We start from the raw sequence: 18,280 nt of genomic DNA, 5'->3' as shown, positions 1-18,280 counted from the left end.
ATGCCTGTAATCCCAGCACTTTGGGAGGCTGAGGCGGGCAGATCGCTTGAGGTCAGGAGTTCGAGGCCAGCCTGGCCAACATGGTGAAAACCCATCTCTACTGAAAATACAAAAACTAGCTGGACTTGGTGGCGGGCACCTGTAGTCCCAGCTTCTCAGGAGACTGAAGTAGGAGAATCACTCGTACCCGAGAGGCGGAGGTTGTGCAGTGAGCCGAGATCACACTGCTGCACTCCAGCCTGGGTGACAGAGAGAGAGTCCATCTCAGAAAAAAATTTACAAAAGGCTCTTTCTGTAAAGAATGCCAGTTACAGTCATTCATGTGGACACGCAGCCATTTCACTAATCACCGTGCAGCATATTAACAATAGTCCACATCACCACATATGTGTCACAGTAAGTGCTTTTAATTGCACAATGTGTAATCTGTCTTTCTATATCACAGTTTATAACTCATGTAGCCTAACCTAGCCTATCTGCCCACGGGTTGAAAGAATCTCATGGAACGTTAGTCCCATGAATTTTTTGTCCCCAGTAAAAATCTGAATGCTGGGAAGCTCTGGGCTTTCCACAGTTTGGAACGAAATTCCTGTTACCTCCTTTTGTTTACAAGTCTCTCTCCATGGCCATCACGGCCACCACTACTGTGCTTCCATCTGTTAGGATTCAGGCTAACTTTGAGAGGCAAGATGGTCAGGCCAGTGCTTCAACAAGCAATTATTTGGGAATGTTTCTTTCTCATTAATCAAGAAGCCAGGCACAGGAAGTTCTGCTCTCTGAAGTGCTTCCAGTGTTATCCACCAATTAAGGGGATTATGAACTATCCCTCACTGACTCAGTTGTATGACAACAATAGGTTCCAGATTTCCCAAAAGTTCTGATTTCAAATATTCTGTCTCCCAATGTTTCGCTCAGAAAATAGGGTTTCTGTACTCAGGGTTTGTGACTGCCCAGCTGCGTGTTACCCGAGTAGTGACGCCTGAGATGACAATGAAGTTTGTGTGCAGTGGTGGACAAAGTGCTCTGTAGTACTGTTCAATGTTAAGCTTTCTTTAGAGAGGAGAGCAAGATGGTAGTGTCACTAGACATGGCCCCAGACCACTCTGATAGCCAACATCATGGAAGTTGGTCACCCTCTGCAATCAGGAACCAAACCTTCACACACAGACTTGGCTGAATGGATTTGATTGCTGTTTCAAGATGTTTGCTCTTTCCAAACAAAGAAATAATTGGGAAATTATGGTTCCTTATGAAAATAATAGACGACAATTTTTTTTAAGAGACAGCGTCTTGCTCTGTTGCCCAGGCTGGAGTGCAGTGGTACAACCACAGCTCACTATAACCTCAGACTCCTGGGCTCAAGCAAACCTACGTAGCTGAGACTGCAGGTGCACACCACCATGCCTGGCTAATTTATTTCTATTTTGTGTAGAGATGGGGTCTTGGTATGTTGCATAAGCTGGTCTTGGACACCCAGCCTCAATGGATCCTCCCACCGTGGCCTCCCAAACCACTGGGATTACAGGAGTGAGCCACCACACCCGACCAACAGGCAACAATTTAAAATGATGATTATATTAGTTTTCTATTGATACTGCGACAAATTACCACGAATTTATCGTTTAAAACAACTCAAAGTTATTATCTTCAATTCCGGAGGTCAGAAGTCCAAAAGAAATCGGTAGGGCTGTCTTCCTCCTGGAATCTCTAAGAAGCCATCCATCTGCTTGCTTTTCCAGTTTTCACACACAGCCCCTGTTACTCAGCCCTTGTTCTCCACCTCACTCTGATCTCTGCTTCCACTGTCACAGCTCCTCAGCTTCTCCCACCTCCTTTTTTCTCTCATAAGAACCGTTGTAATTACATCAGGTGCACTCGGATAATCCAAGATCATCTCCGCATCTCAACTGCTTTATTTAACCACATTTGCAAAATCTCTCTTGCCACAAGGTGACATATTCCTGGGGGTGAAGGGAAACAGGTGATTGTTCTGCTGACCACAATGATCCTGACACTGTGCCATCACACAGAAGAGCATTCCTGATAGGATGTTAATTGAAGGAAAATATACAATTGAAATTATTATGTGGCATATAAAAATGTACACATGGAATACAAAATCAAAATTAAATAAAATGCCAGGTCCAGTGGCTCACACCTGTAATCCCAGCACTTTGGGAGGCCAAGGTGGGCAGATCACCTGAGGTCAGGAGTTCGAGACCAGCCTGGGTAATGTGGTGAAACCCCATCTCTGCTAAAACTACAAAAACTAGCTGGGCTTGATGGGTGCCTGTAATCCCAGCTACTCAGGAGTCTGAGACACGAGAATTGCTTGAACCCAGGAGGTGGAGGTTGCAGTGAGCCAAGATTGGGCTACTGCATTCCAGCTGGGGCAACAGAGCAAGACTCTGTCTCAAAAATAATAATAATAGTAAAAAATAAATGTGAAAAAAGTTCATTTTTTTAATGGTATATTCTGGAGAAAAACAAGATATGACATTTATCAGAACACACAAAGACAGTAGTTAAAAATGGAAAAATAGTACATATGTTTTATTTATCTCAAGAATTAATTAAAAGTCTTATTTCCCTTCCTAATTTATAATGAAATGAGAAATAAATAAATGAATGAAAGCAAAGTCAAGATTGGTTCAGTCAAATGACAGAATAGTTATCACTTCAATTTTACCTTCATGATTCAGTCAGTAAAGATAGCATAGTTATTCTCAATATTAAAAGAAAAAGAAAAGGTAAAATATAAAGCTAGAGACCTGACTCTCTGATGATTCTCTAGAAGTTCAGTGTTTATAGTCTAAATGTAATTGTTATCAATTCTTATAACAGTTTTCTTGAGCTATAATTCACATACCATAAAATTCACGTTTATAAGAGTGTGCAAGCTGGGCGTGGTGGCTCATGCCTGTAATCCCAGCACTTTGGGAGGCTGAAGTGGTTGGATCACCTGAGGTCAGGAGTTCGAGACCACCCTGAGCAACATGGCGAAACCCCATCTCTACTAAAAATAAAACAATTAGCCGGGCATGGTGGCGGGGGCCTGTAATCCCAGCTACTGGGGAGGTTGAGGCAAGAGAATCGCTTGAACCCAGGAGGTAGAGGTTGCAGTGAGCTGAGATTATGCCACTGTACTTTAGCCTGGGCAACAGAGCAAGTCTCCATCTCAAAAAAAAAAAAATAGTGGCCGGGCGCGGTGGCTCAAACCTGTAATCCCGGCACTTTGGGAGGCCGAGACGGGCAGATCACAAGGTCAGGAGATTGAGACCATCCTGGCTAACACGGTGAAACCCCGTCTCTACTAAAAAAATACAAAAAAACTAGCTGGGCGAGGTGGTGGGCACCTGTAATCCCAGCTACTCGGGAGGCTGAGGCAGGAGAATGGCGTAAACCCGGGAGGTGGAGCTTGCAGTGAGCCGAGATCCGGCCACTGCACTCCAGCCTGGGCAACAGAGCGAGACTCCATCTCAAAAAAGAAAAAAAAAAAGTATGCAGCTCCTGGTTCTGAGTACATACACGGGGTCATTCAAGCATCACCACTGTCTAATTTTATGACATTCCATCATCCCCTAAAAAACAATACCCATTAGCAGTCACCCCTCATTTTCTCCTTCCACTAAACCCCTGGCAACTACAAATCTTTCTGTCTCTATGAATTTATGTATTCTGGACATTTAACATAAATGGAACCATACAGTGTGTGATCTTTTTGACTGGCTTCTCTTGCTTAGCATGTTTTCATGGTGCATTCATGTTGAGGCATGAATCTGTATTTTATTCTTTTTTAGGGCCTAGTAATATTCTAGTGTGTGCATGTATCTCCTTGTATTTATCCATTCACCTATTGATGGACATTTGAGGTAGGTCTACTTTTTGGCTATTATGCATAATGCTGCTATGAACATTCATATACAAGTTTCTGTGTGACATAGTTTTCATTTCTCTTGGGTATATACCTAGGAGTGGAAATGCTAGGTCACATGGGAACTTTATGATTAACATCTTGAGATGTTAACGGCCATCAAACTGTTTTTGGCCATCATGCGGCCAAACTGTTTTCCAACCTGGCTGCACCATTTTACAACTCCACCACTGATATACTTCAGATATTGGTCCCTGCTGGTTCTCATGTTGAATTGTAATCCCCAGTGCTGGAGGCGGGGCCTGCTGGGAGGTGTCTGGATCATGGGAGCAGATCCTTCATGGCTTGGTGCTATCTTTGCGGTAATGAGTTCTTGTGAGATATGGTCATTTAAAAGTGTGTAGCATCTCCCCCCTCTTTTGCTCTTGCTTTTGCCAAGTGATATGCCTTGTCCCGTTTCACCTTCCACCATAATTTTCAGCTTCTGAGGCCTCCCCAGAAACTGAGCAGATACCCAGCACCATGCTTCCTGTACAGCCTGTAGAACTGTGAGCCTATGAAACCTCTCTTTTCTTTATAAATTACCCAGTCTAATATATTTCTTTGTAGCAAACCAAGAACTGCCTAATACAACCACCAATGTTTGCGGGGCCCAATTTGTAGACATCCAGCCTCGCCAACACTTATTATTGTCCAGGTTTTTTGTTTGTTTGTTTTTGTTTTTGTTTTTTGAGACAGAGTCTCACTCTTGTTGCTCAGGCTGGAGTGCAGTGGCATAATCTCAGCTTACTGCAACCTCTGCCTCCTGGGTTCAAGTGATTCTCCCGCCTCAGCCTCCCAAGTTGCTGAGATTACAGGTGCCCACCACTATGCTCGACTAATTTTTGTATTTTAGTAGAGACGGGGTTTCATCATGTTGGTCAGGCTGGTCTCAACCTCTTGACCTGAGGCGATCCACCTGCCTCGGCCTCGGAAAGTGCTGGGGTTACAGGCGTGAGCCACCGTGCCTGGGCTACTGTCTAGTTTTTAAAATTATAGCCACCCTAGTGGGTGTAAAATGATGTCTCATTATGACTTTGATTTGCATTCCTGTAATCATAATGAGGTTGAAACATCTTTTCATGTTGTTATTGGCCATTTGCAAATTTTTTTTGGAGAAATGTCTGTTCAACTATTTCTTAGTTATTTTTCTTTTTATTGTTCAGTTGTAAGACTTCCTTATATATTCTAAATACAAGCCCTTTATCAGATATATGATTTCCAAATATTTTTTCACTCTGTGAATATGTTATTAATTTTTTTAAAACCAAACACACTCTATGTTTGCTTATTTGAGATTACAACAATGCCAGAAAAAGTTCCTCTGGATATAATTTCTTTCACACCGGCATTTTTCTCTCCGTTTCTTTCCTTTTGGTTTGAAGTTCAATGTTACCATTCTAAAATTATTTAACATGTGATTGTCAAAAATACTACCTTGACATTGAATGTGTAGTTCATTTCTCTATAAACTACTTGTGCTTTTTATCTTGCACTGCAGTTTTCACTGCCTTTTATCTATAAACAACCCAAAATAAAGCGTTTTCCAGTAAGTGCTCTCATTTCTTGTGTCTTACTCATAAAATCGAGGCTAATATTCCATCTTGTAGCTCCAGGTAGTTCCCACAGGCTGCTCCTGTCAAAATTCAGAATAACCAGGGATGAACTTTCTGCTCTATTTAAGGGCTGCTTTTTTCTTCTTTCCTGCTGTCAGGACTGGCCGCTGTGCTTTTCAAACATGACAATCATTTTAGGAGCCATAATCCTTAATTGTGTAAGTGATCATCTCCGTCTAGGCTGTCTCAGAATTTTAATAACCCAGAAGTTTGTATAAAAGGGAACATCGAGCAAAGTAATTGTCGTGGAATAAAATAGACATTGCTCTTCTATGACTCCGATTATCTTTCCTTTTAAAGGGTATTGCTTTTGCTTTCTTTCTTTTCCTTCTTTTTCTGGCTGTGTTCATTCCCTTCTCCATCTTCAGGAAGCCATTGACATGTCATCAACTCACACCACCTCTTTCTTTTAGCTTCTTCCTTGAAGCTTTTTCTATGAGAAGATAACCTTAACCTGACCTGAGTTTTTCATTCAGCTTTTAATGTAATTTTCACTCTTTTGGTCTTTCTTAAAACCTAAACTTCTAGCATTTGAGATCCTCTTCCAACACTCTTAGAAGGCATTTGGATAAAATGTTTTTCAGGGCAAAATACGTTCTTACTCTGAAATGGGAGTTCTGTGAATCTTTTGGTGATCGTGCAGCATGGGATAGTATTATTTGGTAAGGCCAGGAAAGAGTGTTTGTGCTGCAAAATCTGTTAATAGTTTAGGTTAATATCTCAATTTTTTTTTTTTTTAAATAGGGTCTCACTCTGTCACCCAGGCTGGCATGCAGTGGCATGATCACAGCTCACTGCAGCCTTGACCTCTTGGGCTCAAGCCATCCTCCCACCTCAGGTGCCCAAGTAGCTGGGACAATGGGTGTGCACCACACAATGGCTAATTTTTAAATAATTTTTTGTAGAGATGGGGGTCTTACCATGTTGCCCAGGCTAGTCTTGACCTCCTGGGCTCAAGTATCCTCCCACCTCGGCCTCCGGAAGTATTGTGTTACAGGCATAAGCCAATGTGCCCAGCCTCAAACTGTTACTAAAGATTTTGAGAACTTTTTTTTGGCGGGGGCAGGGAAGCCTAGGAAGCTTATATAGTTGATTTCATTTTCCTTTCTACCTGACTCTCATTCATTTAAAATTATCTGGAAATTCAATTGTGGCTTATGAATTTGATTAGCTAAATGATCAATTAGATAATAAAGCAGATTATTGGACATCCACATAATGGAATACTTGATCTCTAGTAAATAGAGCAATATGAAATAATGCTTATGTTAATGGAGAAAGCAGTTACAGGTTCGGTGTGATTGTAACTATACAAATAAAAATGTTCTTAATACTTAAAGGAAGTACACCAAAGTACTAATATAGATAAGAGTGCACATTGTTCTTTCTGCTTGTCAGTAATTTCCAAGTGTTCTGCAAATTCAGATTTCATTGATTCTAAGATGCACTTTTAGGTCAGATGCAGCGGCTCACGCATGTAATCCCAGCACTTTGGGAGGCTGAGGTGGGTGAATCACTCGAGGACAGGAGTTCAAGACCAGCCTGGCCAACATGGCAAAATCCCATCTCTACTAAAAATACAGAAATTAGCTGGGCATGGTGGCACACACATGTAATCCCAGCTACTTGGAAGGCTGAGACAGAAGAATTGCTTGAACTCGGGAGGCGGAGGCTGCAGTGAGCCGAGGTTGCACCACTGCACTCTAGCCTGGGTGACAGAGCGAGACTCTGACTCAGAATAAATAGATAAATAAATAAATAAGATGCACTTTTGCACATTTTAATATCTCTGAGATTGAGATGTACCTTGTAATTTCTCTCATTCATGCAGCAACTGCAACACAGTTATCATTGTGTGTGGATGAGCATCAAAACTGCCGAACTCTGCATCTGTGCCAGCCACTTGGAAGGCTATCCCACAGTCAAGAGTGGAACGCTCATTTAAGAAGTGCTGCACCAACAACACCCTTGTTGGCACAGAGGACAAGATCTTTTGCAAAACACAAATCTTGATGATTTCGTGTCAAAACTCATTTAGAGGAATTTGACTACAAGCTGAAGTTTTAGCAATACCCTAACCAATTTATTTTGTTTGTATTTCTTTGAGCATCTGTGTGCCTCATGTATGCAGAAGAGTGATGTATAATGAATTTCTTTAACGTCAGCAAAAATAAGCCTGTAAGAGTTTTTTTTTTTTTTAAATGTCCTTTAAAAAACTTTTAAGTGATAAGAAAGCATAGGGAATTTATGTACATACACATATATACATATATATACACATATATATACACACATATAAATGTGTACACATATACATATACACATATAAATGTGTACACATATACATATATACATATATGTACGTATATACATATGTATGTGTACACGCACACACATGCACACACACACATATATATATTCTTTTCTTGAGACAGGGTTTTACTCCCATTACCCAGGTTGGAGTGAAGTGGTACAATCGCAGCCCACGCAATCTCTGCCTCCTGGGCTCAAGTGATCCTTCCACCTCAGCCTCCCAAGTAGCTGGGACCACAGGTGCACGTGCCATGTGCCTGGCTAATTTTTATATTTTTTGCAGAGACAGGTTTTTGCCATGTTGCCCAGGCTGGTCTCAAGCTCTAGGGCTCAAGCAGTCCTCCTGCCTCAGCCTTTCAAAGTGCTGGGATTTACAGGTGTGAGCCACCGCAGCTGGCTATAGGGAAGTAATATATTTTGAAAGCATATTTTCTTCCTTAGCATTATATAAGCTAATGGTGCGTACAGTCTACGGCATCTTAGGTTTGGCTGCATGTAACACACTCCAAATAACAGTGGTTTCAATGAAATGGAAAAGTATTTCTCTCTCCCACAACTGTTTGTGGGTGAGTGATCTGGGGTTGGTATAGAAAGTACTTGACAGAGTCACCTCGAGATTTGGGCTCCTTCAATCTTGCCATTTACTCATTTCTAGCGTGTTCCTCTAATCCATGTGGCTTGCCATCATACTTGTGCTCCTAGTGGTAAGAAAAACAAGGTGAAAAAAAGGAACATGCCCTCTCCCTTCAGCATACACCCCAGAAGCTACACACATCACTTCCTTACATAACACATGAGTCTAGGCACATAGACCCACCCAGCTAGCTGCAAGGGAGGCTGGGAAATGTCTGTAATCCACCTTAGAGAACCCATGATCTAGGCACATAGACCCACTCACCTAGCTGCAAGGGAGGCTGGGAAATGTCTCCATTCTACCTTAGAGGGCAGGAAACATTTTCTATAAAAGGCCAGGGAGTAAATATTTTAAGCTTTGCAGGACACAGGACATCTCCATTGAATATTTTTTTTTGTTTGCTTGTTTCTAAACATCCCCTTACAAATCTAAAAACACTCTTAGCTTGTGGGCTATACAAAAATAGGAAACAAGCTGGGTTTGACCCACAGGACAGTGTGTCAGTCCTTGTTCTAGACTGTCATGTGTACACATATAAAGCTAGAGTTCCATTCTTTTTCTTTTTCTTTTCTTTTTTTTTTTTTTTTGAGATGGAGTCTCACTCTGTTGCCCAGGCTGGAGTGCAGAGGCGTGATCTCAGGTTCAAGCTATTCTCCAGCCTCAGCCTCCCGAGTACCTGGGATTACAGGTGCCCACCACCACACTCAGGTAATTTTTGTACTTTTTAGTAGAGACGGGGTTTTGCCATATTGGCCAGGCTAGTCTCGAACTCCTGACTTCAGGTGATCCACCTGCCACAGTCTCCCAGAGTGCTAGGATTACAGGTGTGAGCCACTGCACCCGGCCTTTAACAATTGCATTTAATGAGCACATATTACTAGTTAAATATCAACATTTTAGAGAATAAAAATGTATTAATAATTTAGACTTTCCATTCACAAGCCATTGTTCTTCATGGAATATGATTTATAGCATAGTGATACATTACAAATAAAATAACTGCTAAAAGTTTAAAGCTAGCCAGGCACAGTGACTCACTCCTGTAATCCCAGCACTTTGGGAGGCTGAGGCAGATAGATTACGAGGTCAGGCATTTGAGACCAGCCTGGCCAACGTAGTGAAACCCCGTGTCTACGAAAAATACAAAAAATTAGCCAGACGTGGTGGCAGGCGCCTGTAATGCCAGCTACTCGGGAGGCTGACGCAGAAGAATCGCTTGAATCTGGGAGGTGGAGGTTGCAGTGAGCCGAGATCACGCCATTGCACTCAAGCCCAGGTGAAAGCGCAAGACTCCGTCTCAAAAAAAAAAGTTCAAAGCTATCACTTCACACCAAATAGGTTACTATCGGAACTCTTGTGCTCTGGCGGCAATATTAAATGGTGCAGTTGCTATGGAAAATAGTATGGCAGTTTCTCAAACAATTAAACATAGAAATTACTATACGATCCAGCAATTTCATTTCTGGGTATACCCAAAAGAATTGAAAGCAGAGTCTTGAAGAGATATTTGTACACTCATATTCATAGCAGTACTACCTCTAATAGCCAAAAAGTGGAAGAAACCAAGTGTCCATTAACGACTGAATGGGTAAACAAATGCACTACACACATACAATGGAATATTATTCAACCTTAAAAGGGTGATATAGGCTGGGCACGGTGGCTCACACCTGTAATCCCAGCACTTTGGGAGGCCAAGGCGGGTCACGAGGTCAGGAGATTGAGACCATCCTGGCTAACACAGTGAAACCCTGTCTCTACTAAAAAATACAAAAAATTAGCCGGGCGTGGTGGTGGGCGCCTGTAGTCCCAGCTACTCGGGAGGCTGAGGGAGGAGAAGGGCGTGAACCTGGGAGGCAGAGCTTGCAGTGAGCCCAGATCCTGCCACTGTACTCCAGCCTGGGCGACACAGCGAGACTGTCTCAAAAAATAGGGTGATGTATATGCTATATCCTTTTAAGGGGTGACATAATATTCTGATACATGCTACAAATGGATGACTCTGAAGACATTATGCTAAGAGAAATAAGCCAGCCACAAAAGGACCAATACTGTATGATTCTACTCGTATGAAGTTCCTAGAGTGGTCAAACTCATAGAGACAGAAAGTACAATGGTGCTTGCCAAAAGCTGGGGAAGGGAACAGGGAGTTAATGTTTATTGGGTAGAGAGTTACCGTTTTGCGAGATGAAAAAGATCTGGAGGTGGATGGAGGTGGTGGTTGCGCAACAGCGAGAATGTGCTTAATGCCACTGAACTCTATGCTTAACAAAATTAAGGTCTCCATCTTCATTCACATTCTCAATAAACTAACACAAGAACAGAAAACCAAACACCGTGTGTTCTCACTCATAAATGGGAGTTGAACAATGAGAACACATGGACACAGGGAGAGGAACATCACACACCAGGGCCTGTTGGGGGGTTGGGGGCTTGGGGAGGGATAGCATTCGGAGAAATACCTAATTAGGAGAAATACCTAATTGGGTGCAGCAAACCACCATGGCACGTGTATAACTATGTAACAAAACTGTAGCTTCTGCACATGTATCCCAGAACTTAAAGTATAATAAAATAAAATAAAAAACATTGACCAGGCACAGTGGCTCATGCCTGTAATCCCAGCACTTTGGGAGGCCGAGGCAGGCGGATCACCTGAGGTCAGGAGTTTGAGACCAGCCTGACCAACATGGAGAAACCCCATCTCTACTAAAAATACAAAATTAGCTGGGCGTGGTGGTGCATGCCTGTAATCTCAGCTGCTTGGGAGGCTGAGGTAGGAGAATCGCTTGAACCCAGGAGGTGAAGGTTGTAGTGAGCCGAGATCATGCCATTAAACTCCAGCCTGGGCAGCAAGGGCAGAACTCTGTCTCAAAAAAAAAAAAAAATTAAGGTCATAGATTTTAGGTTATTTAACCACAATTTAAAAAAAATTCAGATCTTAAAATCACTGAGTTTAATTCCTATATAACATTTTATTTTGCATTTATAACAGTTCAGTACTAGATAAAGAAATTACTGCCGGGCGCGGTGGCTCAAGCCTGTAATCCCAGCACTTTGGGAGGCCGAGGTGGGCGGATCACGAGGTCAGGAGATCGAGACCATCCTGGCTAACACGGTGAAACCCCGTCTCCACTGAAAAAAAATACAAAAAACTAGCTGGGCGAGGTGGCGGGCACCTGTAGTCCCAGCTACTCGGGAGGCTGAGGCAGGAGAATGGTATAAACCTGGGAGGCGGAGCTTGCAGTGAGCTGAGATCCGGCCACTGCACCCCAGCCTGGGCGACAGTGCGAGACTCCGTCTCAAAAAAAAAAAAAAGAAAAAAGAAAAGAAATTACTTTATTGACTTTTGTTTTTCAATTATGTGCAGGAATTAGTTGTAATTTTTCATCATTGGTTTAAACGTAAAGGCCTCAAAAACGAATAAAAGAATTTCCTAATCAGTGGTTCTCCATAGCAGGCCTGCCTTGGGCTTTGTGGGGGAAATCAGGTTGGGAGAATTTAAATTGTCACAGCAACAGGGAGGATCGCTGGCATTGGCCGGCAGGGATCAGGAATTTGAGAACTTCTGCAATTCAGGGAGAGTCCTGTCCAGCCGAGATTGTGCCTGTCTCTCAGGACTTCCATGGAGATGAAAACCTACTGATGACTCTCTGAGCTCAACTTGGATAAAGATGTTACCCAAAAAAGGGGTCTTGATCCAGACCCCACGAGAGTGTTCTTTGATCTGGCACAGGAAGGAGTTCAAGGCAAGCCGCAGAGCACAGTGAAAGAAGCGAGTTTATGGAAACTTACAGAGAAAGGCACCCTCAGAAAGGAAGTAGAGGAAAGCCGTGGCTTTAGGTCTTTCTTACACAGGGAACTTGCCCATGTCAACACTAAGCTGTGTCCACGTGCGGGTGACCAGGCATCATGACAAATGTATTACTCTATTGATTCAAAGAGAACTAGCCTTGACTGGGTGTGGTGGCTGATGCCTGTAATCCCAGCACTTTGGGAGGCAGAGGCGGGTGGATCACCTGAAGTCAGGAGTTCAACACCAGCCTGGCCAACATGGTGAAAACCCGTCTCTACTAAAAATAGAAAAATTAGCCAGACGTGGTGGCGTGTGCCTGTAGTCCCAGCTACTCAGGAGGCTGAGGCAGGAGAATTGCTTGAACCTGGGAGGCAGAGGTTGCAGTGAGCCAAGATCACACCACTGTACTCCAGCCTGGGTGACAAGAGCAAAACTCTGTTTCAAAAAAGAAAAACTAGCCTTAACAGTCTAGTGTTTGTGAGTGCATCAAAGCGTTCCAATTATTACCTAGAAAGCATATATTTTTATGGGTTTTGGGACATCTGGATTTTCTGATGCTATAGGAGTTTGTCCTTGCAGGAATTACCAAGCTGCTTTCTTAGCTGTAAGCATCTTGGAACCATGGGTTGTGCCTGGCAAGAAATGTGCCTGGCTAGTTTAAAGACGGAGGTTTTCTTAAAATGGTGTCACCCTGGCTCTCCTTGGCTCCTGCTTCCCTAACATACCTGTAAACCAAATTATTATTTTTTGCACATTTTTATACATTGAATTTTCTAGGACTGCAGTGACCATATTTGAGGGATGTTTAAAATTTGTTTTGGAACTTTGCCAAGAGTGGTTCACCATTTGGGCAAATCACAGGACTGATTGCAACGGCAATGCAACATACTTGAATCTGGCTGTACCTGCAGCGGTCACACTCATGGTGGGCCTACGGGGAGGGACAGGCATCCCACGGCATTATCTCTGCTATTGTCGTCACGTGCAAATATTTACATAGCAAAGACTTATTATTTCAGTTATTCTCTTATTATTTATTTTGCTCTTTGGATCTAATGTAGAGAACCTATAATTAATCTGAGAATCATTTCAGATAGGACATAATCACTAATTGAAATCCCTGAAAAATTAGAAGATTACTTGGAAAGGTGAGTCCAAAGCCAGCTGAGGCTAGAGATGGAACAGCTGGAGATCCTTCAGAAGCCCAGGGTCTTCTTTGACCAGCTGTTTACTATGCGTTTTCCTCATTCCTGAATTCTTGCTGTTGATTAAGTTCTTCAGGGCTAAGAAGGGAGAAGGGGTCACTTGAAGGCAGTTGTGGCTTTATAAGATAATTGTAGTCAGGACTATTGCGAGAGAGAGAAACAGAGAGAGAGAAAGAGTAAAGAGAAGAAGATTTATGTTAAAGAATTGGCTCTTGCAACTGCAGGACTGGCAGGTCTGTAATCTACAGGGCAGGCCGGCAGGCTGGAAGATTTGTTGCAGCTGGAGTCCAAGAGCAGCCTGGAGGCAGAATTCCTCCCCTTTCCTGGACCTCAGTCTTTCTCTCTTAAGGCCTTCCGGTGATTGGATGAGTCCCATGCCCGTTATAGAGGATAATCTGCTTTACTAAAAGTGGACCGATTTAAATGTGAATCATATCTAAAACACAGCTTTACAGCAACATCTAGGCTCATGTTTGATGAAACATCTGGGTACCACAGCTTAACCAAGTTGACGCAAAAATTAACCATCACAATAACCAAACAGAGCTTGGAGTAAAGGTGTGAAGGTAGATGTGGGTCCCTGAAGGTGGGAACGCCTCTTCCTCTGAGCTGGAGACAGCAAGCCTAGAAGGTCTCAGTGAGCAGAGGAAAGTGGCCTCTTCAAACTTGACTGGAGGCTAAGATGCAGCCAGGATTGCCATAGAGACCATATTTCCAGTTTTCCTTGTAGCACGGCACAGTGCCCCAAAAGCTAGGTGTCCAGCTCCCCAGTCTTCATCTCCTGGTGTTTTGATCAAGGTGTTGGGGACGGTTAGTGGCCAGTCGCTCCCAGCAGGCACAGATTCCAGAGAAGGCACAGTCCTCTTCCTTCTACCTGAGGCACAGCCCTTGGATTTAGTGGAAGAGGATTAAGCCCTAGTCTTGGGAGATTGCAAACTCCCCTAGGAGGCACATGGCAGCAGAGAGCCCAGCGGAGGATGAAAGCTCTCCAGTAGGGTCCCAGAGGACTCACACTGACACCAGAGAAGAAACATGGGACAGGGAGGAAAGGTTAGATTCTGAATGGGAAAAAAAAAATGGAGACTGAGACCTTCTCAAAGGAGTCACCAACACTGTTTTTGTTTTTGAGGTGGAGTCTCACTCTGTCGTCTAGGCTGGAGTGCACTGTCGTGATCTCTGCTCACTGCAACCTCTGCCTCCCAGGCTCAAGCGATTCTCCTGCCTCAGCCTCCCAAGTAACTGGGACTACAGGCGTGTGCCAACACACCTGGCTAATTTTTGTATTTTTAGTAGAGATGGGGTTTCTCCATATTGGCCAGACTAGTCTCAAACTCCTGACCTTGTGATCCACGTACCTCAGCCTCCCAAAGTGCTGGGATTACAGGCATAAGCTACTGCTCCTGGCCAAGGAGTCAGCAACACTTTAACCATATCACATAACATGGTGTAAAAGGCCTTGGTATTGGTTTATTTCTTAGCAGAAAAGTAGAATGGAAGAAAAGAGAATTGTTGAGCATTGACTGTCTACCAGTTGCTATGTTAAGCACTTTATGTTGTATTATTTCAATTCAATCTTTAATTCTACCTTGTTAAGTAAGTAGGATTATTAATCCAGTGTATGAAGAAATTAAGCTTAAATAATTTCGCCAAGGTCACAGAACAAGTAAGTGGAGGGGCTCGAACTCAGATGCAGAACATTTCATTATGAGGTTTATGTTTCTGATCCGGTACCAGGCAAGTCCCAAAATTGGGACTTAGCCTGGGAGGATTCTTGGCTTTGCCCAGGAAAAAAATACAAGCATGAGCCAGTGGTGTTAGACAGCAACTTTTATTGAAGTGGCAGTGTACAGCAACAGCAGAGGGACTGCTATTTCCAGAGCAGGACTACCCTACAGGCAAGGTGCCCGGAGTAGTAGCTCAAAGGCAGTTCTGCAGTCCCATTTATACTCACTTTTAATTACATTCAAATTAAGGGGCAGCTTATGCAGAAATTTCTGGGAAAAGGATGATAACAAGCCGGGAGCATTGACTCACACCTGTAATCCCAGCACTTTGGGAGGCCGAGGTGGCTGGATCACCTTACGTCAGGAGGTCGAGACCACCCTGACCAATATGGTGAAACCCTGTCTCTACTAAAAATACAACAATGAGCCGCATATAGTGTTGTGCGCTGTAGTCCCAACTACATGGGAGGCTGAGACAGGAGAATGCTTGAACCCAGGAGATGGAGGTTGCAGTGAACCAAGATCGCACCGCCGCCCTCCAGCCTGGGAGACAAAGTGAGACTCGGTCTCAAAAAAAAAAAAAAGAAAAAAAAGAAGATGATTTCTGGGTCCTCAGGTCGTTGGCATAGAAAGGGGTAACTTTCAGGTGTTGCCATGGCTATGGTAAACTGACATGGCCCACTGGTGGGTGTGTCTTATGGAAAGCTGCTTCCCACTCCACCCTATTTTAGCTAGTCCTCAAATTGATCCAGTGTCCGAATCCTATCTCCTACCTCACTTCTAAGCCCTATCCTGGGCTTCTTTCCAGTAAAAGGAAGATGTGGCTTGTGGTGTTATGTCGTACATTGGTTTTCGTCCATGGTTACCGATTCCTAACTCCCATAGCCCTTGTTGCAAGTCTTTTGTTATGAGGTTGGCTGTGTTAGGCCTTAGGCGCAGACTTCCAGAAACAGAACCTCTCTCCTGCCCTCTTTTCACCCGCCCAAGGCAGGACTCTAAGAGTCCCCTACCCTTCTGACTGTGGGTCTTAAGACCCTCCCATGAGAAGGTCCCACCCGATACCCTGGGGGAAGGAACGCTGATGGCATAAAACTTTCATAAAAACCCAAGAGGACAAGGTTCAGGGAATTTCTGGATAGCTAAACTTGTGCAGGTTCCTGGAGAATGGTGGGCCCAGGGAGGGGTGGAAGCTCTGCACCCCTTGCCCCGTATTTCACCCTAGGCATCTCTTCATCTGCATCCTTCGCAACAGCCTTTATAATAAATCAGTAAATGCTAGTGTTCCCCTGAGTTCTATGAGCCGCTCCAGCACATCGACTGAGTCTCAACAGGAGATCACGGGAACCCTAGCTTGAAGCTGGTCGGTCAGAAGTTCTGGAGGCCAGACCTGCAACTAGAGTGTGTGTTTGGGGGAGGGGGCAGTGTTGGGGACTCAGCCCTCAACTCATGGGATCTGACACTGTCTTCAGGTAGATAGTGTCAGAACTGGATTAAAGGATGCCCAGGTGATGTCTGCTGCTTGGTATGTGGAGGGAAAAAAATATTCAGTCACAGAAGTCTTCTGTGTTGATGATTGTTGTGGTGAGAGGTGGAGGAAAAGCGCTGTGAGAAGGAGTTTTCCTTACATGAGGCCTTCCCAGGAGGCTGCACAAGGAGGGAAGGATCCAGTGCAGAATTCCGGGGAGGAGGGTAGGCTAGAGCAACAACAAAAGCAGTAGAGAGACTGAGAAGGGAAAAAGAAGAGACTGATAAAGGGGGGCATTTTTAGTGGCTGCCGCAAGAGGAAAATCTGGAGAAGTGAGAGGTAGCTAAGTAGAATGTTTAGAAATTTTTCTGTGTGCAATGCTGAATGAAACTACTAAAAAAGAAACTTACAAGAAAAACCTACGCTATTCTCAAGACTTTTGGAGTCAGACCGCAGCTACCATTGCCTTTCTGTTCCTTCTTCCTTTTCATGAAATACAGGACTAGGTCACATGGGGTCACAATGAGAGTTTCTTTCGTTTTGTTTCAGATTTTCTAAGATTTTTTTTTCCTCTTCTCAGTGTTTTTCAGATACATCCCTTCCTTTCCACCGTAACTCGAATTTTCTTTATCTTACAACTGCATGTTACAAAGACTTAGTTTGCCTCTCTCCTCGTTATCCTGAACATGATCACCATATGAATATCAAATGTTGACTGGGCACAGTGGCACATGCCTGTATACCTAGCGCTTTGGGCGGCCGAGGCAGATGAATCGCTTGAGCCCAGGAGTTCAAACCAGCCTGGGCAACATGGCAAAACCCCATCCCTAGAAAAAAATACGAAAATTAGCCAGGTGTGGTGGTTTGTGCCAGTAGTCCCAGGTAGTTGGGAGGCTGAGATGGGAGGATCTCTTGACCTCAGGAGGTGGAGGCTACAGTGAGTTGTGATTGTGCCACTGCACCCCAGCCTGTGCAAGAGTGAAATTCTATCTCTAAATATATGTGTGTGTAATATAAATATATAATATAATATATAAATATGTATATATGTATACATGTGTGTAATATGTATAATATATAATATAATATATAATATGTATATATGTATACATGTGTGTAATATATAAATGTAAAATATATGCATATTCACATATATACACATATATACATATATCATTTTATATGCATACATATATGTATTTTATATATGTATACCTATATAATACATACATATGTACATATATTTTTATATACATATATGTATTTTATATAGGTATACATATATAACACATACATATATACATATAGTTTTATATATGTTTTATATAAATAAATATATATAAAAATATATAAATACATATATAATACATATATAATATAAATATATATGTGTATAAATACATATAATAAAATATATAAATACATATATAAAACTATACTCAGTATATATATGTATATGTATATATGTATAGATGTGTATATACCCACATATATTTTTACATTTATATATTACACACATGTATACATACATAAAACTATATATGTATATATAAAATATATATGTATATATAATGTAATATCTGCATATAATTCTGTCTCAAAAATTCTCAATAG

This window comes from Papio anubis, chromosome 11 (assembly GCF_008728515.1).
Source record: "Papio anubis isolate 15944 chromosome 11, Panubis1.0, whole genome shotgun sequence".
NCBI classification, from domain to species: Eukaryota; Metazoa; Chordata; class Mammalia; order Primates; family Cercopithecidae; genus Papio; species Papio anubis.
This window is presented reverse-complemented; position numbering follows the sequence as displayed.